The sequence below is a fragment of the Amphiura filiformis genome, chromosome 1, assembly GCF_039555335.1.
Source record: "Amphiura filiformis chromosome 1, Afil_fr2py, whole genome shotgun sequence".
NCBI classification, from domain to species: Eukaryota; Metazoa; Echinodermata; class Ophiuroidea; order Amphilepidida; family Amphiuridae; genus Amphiura; species Amphiura filiformis.
In genome coordinates this window covers 52,027,414-52,036,002 of record NC_092628.1, presented here as the reverse complement: position 1 = coordinate 52,036,002, position 8,589 = coordinate 52,027,414, and the positions used below count along the sequence as shown (strand labels likewise).

The 8,589-nt window shown below is 35.0% G+C and overlaps 1 long non-coding RNA gene across 1 annotated transcript in view; it reads right to left on the bottom strand.

Moving 5' to 3' along the window:
- LOC140148667 (uncharacterized) overlaps window positions 1–8,589 on the bottom strand; it is an 83,895-nt gene that overhangs the window by 51,967 nt on the left and 23,339 nt on the right. The window contains exon 2 of the long non-coding RNA XR_011858511.1: window positions 2,166–2,392. This is a non-coding gene — a long non-coding RNA (uncharacterized lncRNA). The remainder of the gene's footprint in view (window positions 1–2,165; window positions 2,393–8,589) is intronic.

Below are 8,589 nucleotides of genomic sequence, written 5' to 3'. Positions count from 1 at the left end.
TAATGACATTGAAGGCAATTTCANCGCAAGACAAGCATTGATCCAGAGAAATACCCAGGTACTTGACAGAATGCGCACATTTAATAACTTCATCATTACATTTAACCACAAAATCAGTAGCTTTATTGAGTTTTTGTTTAGTACCAAAGAGGATGGATTCGGTTTTGCCAAGATGAAGGGAAAGCTTGTCTCTACATGAATCGAGTTCTTTGCTAAGGGATTTACCAATTTCGCTAGGATCCTTACCAGAAATGAGGAGAGCACTGTCATCAGCATACAAAAGTAGTTTACAATTAACACTCATTGGCATATCATTTACATAACATAAAAATAAAAGTGGGCCTAAAATACTTCCCTGCGGGACTCCACATGAGATGTTTAGAGGATCAGATTCCACATCATTGACACTAACGATTTGCTGCCTATTTGAAAGATACTGAACGGAACCATGATGAAGAACCAATGCCCATAGCGATAAGTTTATGACATAATATATCATGGTTCACTGTGTCAAAGGCCTTTTGTAGGTCCAATAACACCATACCAGTATAATTGCCTAGAGAAGTTTGAGTGCGAATGTAATCGGTAAGATGGACGAGACATGTATCTGTGGAGCATGATCCTCTAAAACCAGATTGGTAATCATAAAGCAATTTCTTCTCCCTCAAGTAAGATTCAACTTGCACATATACAGCTCTTTCCAAGATTTTAGATGTGACACTGAGGATACTGACGGGTCTGTAGTTCCCAACATCAGTTCTGCTATTCTTATTAAACAAGGGCTTGACACGAGCCAATTTGAAATCATTGGGAACTGTATTAGTGGTGATGGAAAGATTGACAATATGTAACAGGAAAGATTGGAAGATTGGATGGAAAGATTGACAATATGGAACAGGTAAAATAGTCAAAGTGCTATCTTGAGCATTTTTGGTGAAGAATTGTCAGACGTAAATTTCTCCTTTTCAAAAAAGCATGCATACTTTTTTTATTTATTATAAATAATATTGCACATTTTCATTTTTAAAGATGCCTTGAGTGAGAAAAGGTGCAAAAATAAATCAAAAGTTAAAACATGTTTTTTAAAGTCAGCTATAAAACAGCAAAATCATTGAACATTGTAGAAAACAGGCACACATGCTTTCAAAAAAGGGCCAACTCAGTCAGCTAGATGGTTACAGGTTTTTATCCACCCAATTGGGCAGTCACAACACCAGTTTGGTGTGGATGGGCCCAGTATTAATGGCCGAATGAACCCTGACCATCACTTGGCTTGTTGGATTTGTTATCTGATTTTACCAAATTTTTCCAATTATAATTTTTTTAATCAATCTTATGAAGTTAAATATTGTTATGACTTAAATTGTAAATTCTAATAATTTGTCATCTATATGAGTCAGCATTGGTAGATGGACAAAATAGTCAATCCACCTTGAAAAAAGCATTCACAGTTCAAAGTAGGGAAAAATGCCAACTTGGTGACACCACTAATCAGTTCTTGTAATTACAAGCATGTCCCTATGGGTGGATCCACACTTGACACTTACAGACTGCATTTCCTAAGCCTGATTCGATACACGCACACACACACCAATAGAGCCACGGCTAGCAGCTAGTGGCTATGCTACCATACCCCATGATACCCTATCGCCCTCGATGTTGGCGCTATGCACCTCTTTTTGACTCAGCGCTATGCTCGCTATTTGGACTTTGTGATCCAAGGGAACTGATCACATTCTAAAATTATTAATAATTATATTTCATGATCCGTGTAAGAAGTTTCAGTAGCCCTGTGCATTACACTATGTGAAATCCAACAGCCCTGTGCATAAACCGGGGCATAAACACTATATATGGGTGACCAAAATAGTCACAGTGCATGCACCTCCACACACCAGCATTTGTTTGCGACTGCCGGAATCAAATGATAACTTGTGCCAAAGCATGAGCGAAATAAGTCTGCATGCACATGCAGTGTTTAGCATCTGCAAATTCCAGCAGTTTTGGCACTATTTTAAGACTTGGCTTTAACAATTTGCTTGATCCTGGTCCCATCAGGACCCAAGTGTGTGTCCACCCAGACTGACTGGTTTAACAAACAAAAAGACTTTAGCGTATGAACACCATGTCTTTAACAATGATAGCACTTAACGATCTAAACTTACCTGCAAGAAATATAGTAGCAGCAATGACAGCAATTTTAATGAAATATACAAACAGGATCCTTAAAAGAAGTCGCCGCCACGACCACAGTAGTTTGGTTTTGTTGAAATGGTGTCAACTATCTCTTTATCAATCATATAATGAGGTACTCCAAATTGACCCGATAAGGGCCTACACCATGAAGGCTGCTGCTTTTAGATTACTGGAAAACTAGCTGTGTGTTTCAAATCTGTGTCAAACAAACAAAACATAACAGATAATGAATACAGATATCACATCATATCTTGTGAGTCTTTATTAAGTTAACAGTAAATGAAATCAAGCCTGTGTCACTGACATTTGTACGATGCCCTTGAGGTAATAACTAAGTGTTTTTATGGAAGTAACTCAAATTTCTCCTTTTGTCAAACTAAATGCACAAAATTACTACATGTAATAGATGATGTAAATAGCAGCATCCTGGCATGCTTGTTACTATTTGATGAAATCAAATGGATCTATTTGGCCTTAGCTTTACATCGGCATATCCAGGTCTAGTTTGGGAAGCATGATATTATTAGATTAATAATCTGCATGGAAAAAAAAAAAAAAAGGGAACAATGTAAAAATATGCAAAATCAGACTATTTCAGACTACTGTTAAACATTAAAATTTTGTGGCAACTTCATTTCATGAATTGCAGATGAATCCCATTTTGTGGCCTATTAGTTCTTTTATTTTTTTTAAACACCAATTTTTTAAACACCAAATTTTTAAAATAATTGTAAGGACCATTCACAAACACTTGTAAGGGGGGGGGCCTGATGCAAAAAAAAAAAAATTTTATTGCAAAAATTTTTCGGGGCCCCCCCCCCTTTACAGACCTCGAAAATTTCAGGCCCCCTTTTGACATGAAAATTATGGGTCAACCCCATAGAAAAGCATATAAACTCAATTTTGCCAGGAAAATTTGTGGTCATTTATTTCAGGGCCCCCCTTAGGAGGGTCACAAATTTTCAGGGCGCCCCTTTTTGCATCAGGCCCCCCTTTACAAGTGTTTTTTTTTATTTATTCGTTATTTATTCAGGAAATTCCATCAATACAAATGTACTGGTCTCCCTGGAAGACCTGATTAAAATTATATATATACATAATACATGAACATGATAATAACAAAAAAAGAAATATATATATTATACAAAATGAAAGAACCAAACATGCATGATACAAAACAAAATGCAGCAATGTTGAGCTCAAAATATAAATACAAAACTTACAGCAGACCAATTGCATTTTTGAATCCACCCAAACTCATTGAATTAAAATTGGTACGAAGATTTGGAGGAAGATTGTTCCAAGCAACTGAAGATCTGTAAAGGAAAGTTTTCTTTCCAGAAGAGGTTTTCCATATTGGAACAACCAAACTGTTTTGAGACTGACCCCTTGTACATTTGGAATGTGTAGAATGAGTGAAAGTAAAATGAGATGAAAGATAATTAGGAGCAATTTGTGTGAGACATTTAAAAGTTAAAATAAGTAATTGATGCTCCCATCTACAGGCAAGTTTAACCCAGTCTAGGTCCCTCATCATATTGTCTACTGAAGTTCTAATGTCTGCAGAGAGCAAAACTCGGGCTAGCCTATTATGCAAAATTTGGAGCTCATTTTGTGACAGGCACTGAAATTGGACCAAACAGAACTGCAGTAGTCAAAATGAGGAAAGACAAGGGCTTGCGAAAGCATTTTGACAGTTTTCCATGGCAGGTATTGCTTTACTCTACGAATAACTCCTATACGCTTGGATATGTTAGAAGATAAATAATTTACATGTTCATTCCATGATAGATGTGAATCAAAGGTAACTCCTAAATATTTAAACTTTTCCACTCTTTCAATTTGTTCATTTCCATAGACAAGAGAAACATTGTTAAACTTATGAAGAGCTTGTCTTGTTCCAAATAACATCAGTTTAGTTTTCTTTATGTTAAGAGTTAAATTGTTGGCCTAGAACCAATCAGCAATGTTATTCAGGTTAGCATTAAGATCATTTTGCAGAATATTGGGATCAGATGAACTAAGTAAAAGAGTTGTATCATCAGCATACATTACACACTTACAGTTAGAATTTACAGACTCAGGCAGAGAGTTAACAAATACAATGAATAATAACGGTCCCAAGATTGAACCTTGAGGAACACCGATACCAATTTCCTTAAAATCTGAAAGGGTAGAGTTTATATTTACTGCCTGAGATCTACCACTAAGATACAAGTGAAACCAATTAATTGCATTTCCTTTAATACCATATGATTTAAGTTTAGAAATAAGAAGGTCATGGTTCACCGTGTCAAATGCCTTCTTTAAATCTAAGAAAATTGAACCTGTAACTTTACCATTGTTTATATTATTGAGAATATGATCTGTTACATCTAAAAGAGCAGTATTAGTACTGTGATTCTTCCTAAAACCTGATTGACATGGATTCAAAATATTATTACATGTGAGATAATTATACAATTGATCATGTACAGCACGCTCCAAAATCTTTGAAATACAGGGAAGAACTGAAATGGGCCTAAAGTTGCTGACATCATTTTTATCACCACTCTTGAATATAGGAGTAACCTTTGCTTTCTTCCATTCACTTGGGAAGGTAGATGTGACATCGAAAGGTTACAAATATATGCAAGGGGGTGACAAATTACTGGTGCAGCTATCTTCAAGAGTTTAATACTGAAGTTATCAATACCTGAAGACTTATTGTTTGCAAAGTTACAAATTTGATCAAAGATGAAATCTGGAGTTATGATATCAAATTGAAAATCTTCATACATGTAATCCCCAGTATTAGACAAAACATTATTACAATCATCATTATTAAACTTATCAGCCAACGATTACCAATAGAAGTAAAATAACTATTAAACTGATTGGCTGTTTCAGCATCATTACAAGTAAAACCATCCTTAGTCTGAACATTAGTAGCAGAAGACTTATTTTAGGAATCAATTTCCTTATAGTACCCCATAATTTCTTTGAATCATTAATATTATTATTGATAGCATCATTGCAATAGTTCTTCTTTAATGTTTTATTAAGTTTATTTACATCATTTCTTAATTTTCTAGCCATTGCCCAATCATGAGGATTATTGGATTTATGTGCTTTTGAATAGTAATGATCCCTATCTTTAGAAAGCTTTATATATTCACTTGTAATCCACTCAGGAAGTGATCCCTTTATCCTTTTTTCTTTCACAGGACAATGCAAATTGCAAATTTGGTCAAACATGTCTTGAAAACTTTTATAGGCATTGTCCACATCATTACACATAAGTATCTTATCCCAATTAGTTTTCTTAACTGTGTCAATAAATTTGTGCTCATTGAAGTTTTTAAAACATCTAGATTTTATGATCTTAGGAGGTACCTTTACTTTTTTATTTTTACGAATTAAGTATGTAAGAGAGTGATCAGAAAGTCCTAGGCTGTGAACACCAGATGAATATACATTATCAGGTTTTGATACAAAAATTAAGTCTAGTTTAGATTTAGTTGTCTCAGTTATTCTAGTATAATCATTGATAAGCTGAAGCATATTACAATGTGAAGAAAGATTATTAATTTTACGTGAGTTTATTTTTTTACTTATGTCTAAATTAAAATCTCCTACTACAACAACATCATCATAAAGGGAGGTATTATTTTGAAAGATTGAATCCAACTTGTCCAAGTATTCAGCTTTAGAATCAGGTGGCCTATAAACAGTACCCAGAAGGATAGGCTTGGTATGAGGCAAATTTAGCTCTATCCATAAAGCTTCAACATCATATGAACAATTATGCAAATTGGAATTTTCTTTAAAAATAATACCATCTTTAACATAACATAACATACCACCATGTTGCATATGGGTTCTATCAAGCCTACTTATGTTATAACCATCAATTTGAATCTCATTATCACTAATATTTTTATCCAACCAAGTTTCAGTGAGACATAACACATCAAAATTGTTGTCATTAAGTAAAATTCTTATATGATCTACTTTGTAGCGAATACTATGAATATTAACATGTCCTATTTTAAAACCTTTTGATAAAGAACAATTAAAATCAATAAATCTATCCTTGAAGGGAAGTTCATCATTGGCTATTCTGAAAAAACAATTGTCACAAAACCAGTTACATGTGTAATCAGAATTGTTTTCAATACATTTCACATGAAAGTTTTTACATACTTTATAATCACAGGTCTTAATTTTACAAACACATTTACCACACACATTCAAATTCTGTGAATTCCTCATAAAATATTCACCAAAAGGAATTTGATTATTGCAATTTTAAAGAAGCAGCAAGCACAGACCCAGTTATTACATGAATCTACCTGGGAACTATCAATACAATGAATGTGAAAGTCAAGTGTGCAATTACTACATGTTACAAAATTAATCTTCTTTTTCTTAACAATTTTACTATTACATGTACCACAAGATGACTTATTACCTGTACATGCAGACCCATACATGTATTGATTGGGTTTGATTTTTCCAAACCCACTTGAGTTCAAGTCTCTATTATTATCATCAGAACTTGTTGAAACATTATCAAAATTACATTCACTTTGCATATATATTATATAATCAGGATTCAATGTATGCTCAACATTGAATATATTATCAGAAACTTTACCTTTTGCAGTATCCTTTGTTTTGTACATGGAATTAATATTATTTACTTCACAGTCTGATTTATGTTGACATGAAAATCCCTAATAAACTGTATATAGTTCTGTGCAAGAATAGTCAATCCTTGCTTCCTAAGATGGAGCTTGTCATCGGCTAAGTCTTTGAGTGAAATGTTATTATTATCAATATATGTCCATCCATTGCTATGGCATAGAATTGCCAGTCTCTTGTTGAAGTCGGTAATCCATACATTTCGAGAGCGAAGTTCTTGACGAGTAAGAGATGAGATTGCAACATGAATTCCCACAGGAATATTGCACACAATGTCACACAGTAGATGTATACACTCAGAAGGTGTACGAGAGTTTACATTATTAGTCCCACAGTGAATAATGATAGAAGAAGGCTTGTATTCCTCGATGAATGTTGGAAGTAATTTAGACCAGATAGTGAGGGTAGTCCCTGGAATGCACCTGTTGATGACTTTGAATCTTCGAGACATCCTGCGACCAGAAAGATCCTTGGGAATCGAATCCCCAACAATCAGAATTGTTCTCTTCTGGGGTGACTGAGGGGGAGCCGAGGCTGTCAGAGGGGGTGCAGGTGTTGCAGATGATGGAGGTGGTGATGATGGTGGTTTAGCTTTCACTGTTTTGGTCACTGTAGGTTTCTTGGGTTTCTTCTGATCTTTTCTAATCCATGGAAGGGGCAGAGGGGGAAGATCAGATTCAACACAATCTGCTAAGGACACATCTTCAACTTCAAGAACACTAAATGGGTTGCTGGTAGGTATGGTTGGAATATCAAAAGTTGTCACATTAAGTTGTACATGAGTTGGTTCAGGAATATCTATCATAATATGTTGAGTGGTAGGGGTTGATGTTACAGGAGTTGAAATGGTTTCACAAATTGGAGATGAGGCATGACTAGTCTGAGTTCCTGTTGTATTGAGTTCACGCTGATGAGTAGTCTGAGTTGATGTTGTCATGGTAACAAGCTGCTGTTGATCAGTTTGGGTGCCAACTGACTTACATATCTGCTGATATCTAACAGGTGTGGAAGTAACAGGTACACCTGCTGCGAATGAAATTTCATCATCAGAGTCACAAGTTGCAGAGACATTTGATACAATGCTGGTGTGAGTGTCCAGTAAGTTACTAATGTGGCTTTGAAGAACAGAGGATACCCATGTAGAATGCTGGATTCCTTGCACAGACATAGTGTTCCTTGTAGGATAGCAAGTGATGGTGACAGCAAGTTCACAGCATCTAAAGATGAGACCATGTTGCTTGCCCTTGTCTTCTGGTGATGGATACAGTGATGTCAGTTCTCTTATAACAGAGTCAAAATATTCTGGGTTAATTGATACAGTGGTTGAAATAGACTTGGGTTCAATAATCCATTTTGAATCTCCAAAATTGTCATCTTGAGAAAAACCAGCAAAAGATAGGTTAAAGTTTGCCAGGGTTCTATGCATAATACTCCATGCTGAGTGCATTGTCTGATGAAAGGAAGATGCCATTGTCAATCAATAACCAATTGTTACTCCTTGTAAATTTGGATCAATACAGGATGTAGCTGGTAGACATGAAGACAACTTAATATGTAGAATATATATGAAGACAGCACAGAATTTCAAACTAAATTCATTAAAATCTCCACAAATATATCAAAATCAGCAATAAAAATTATATGTAGAGATTCCTGGTGATAAGTCCAAGATGATGATATAAAATTTAACAGCAACACAATAGATTT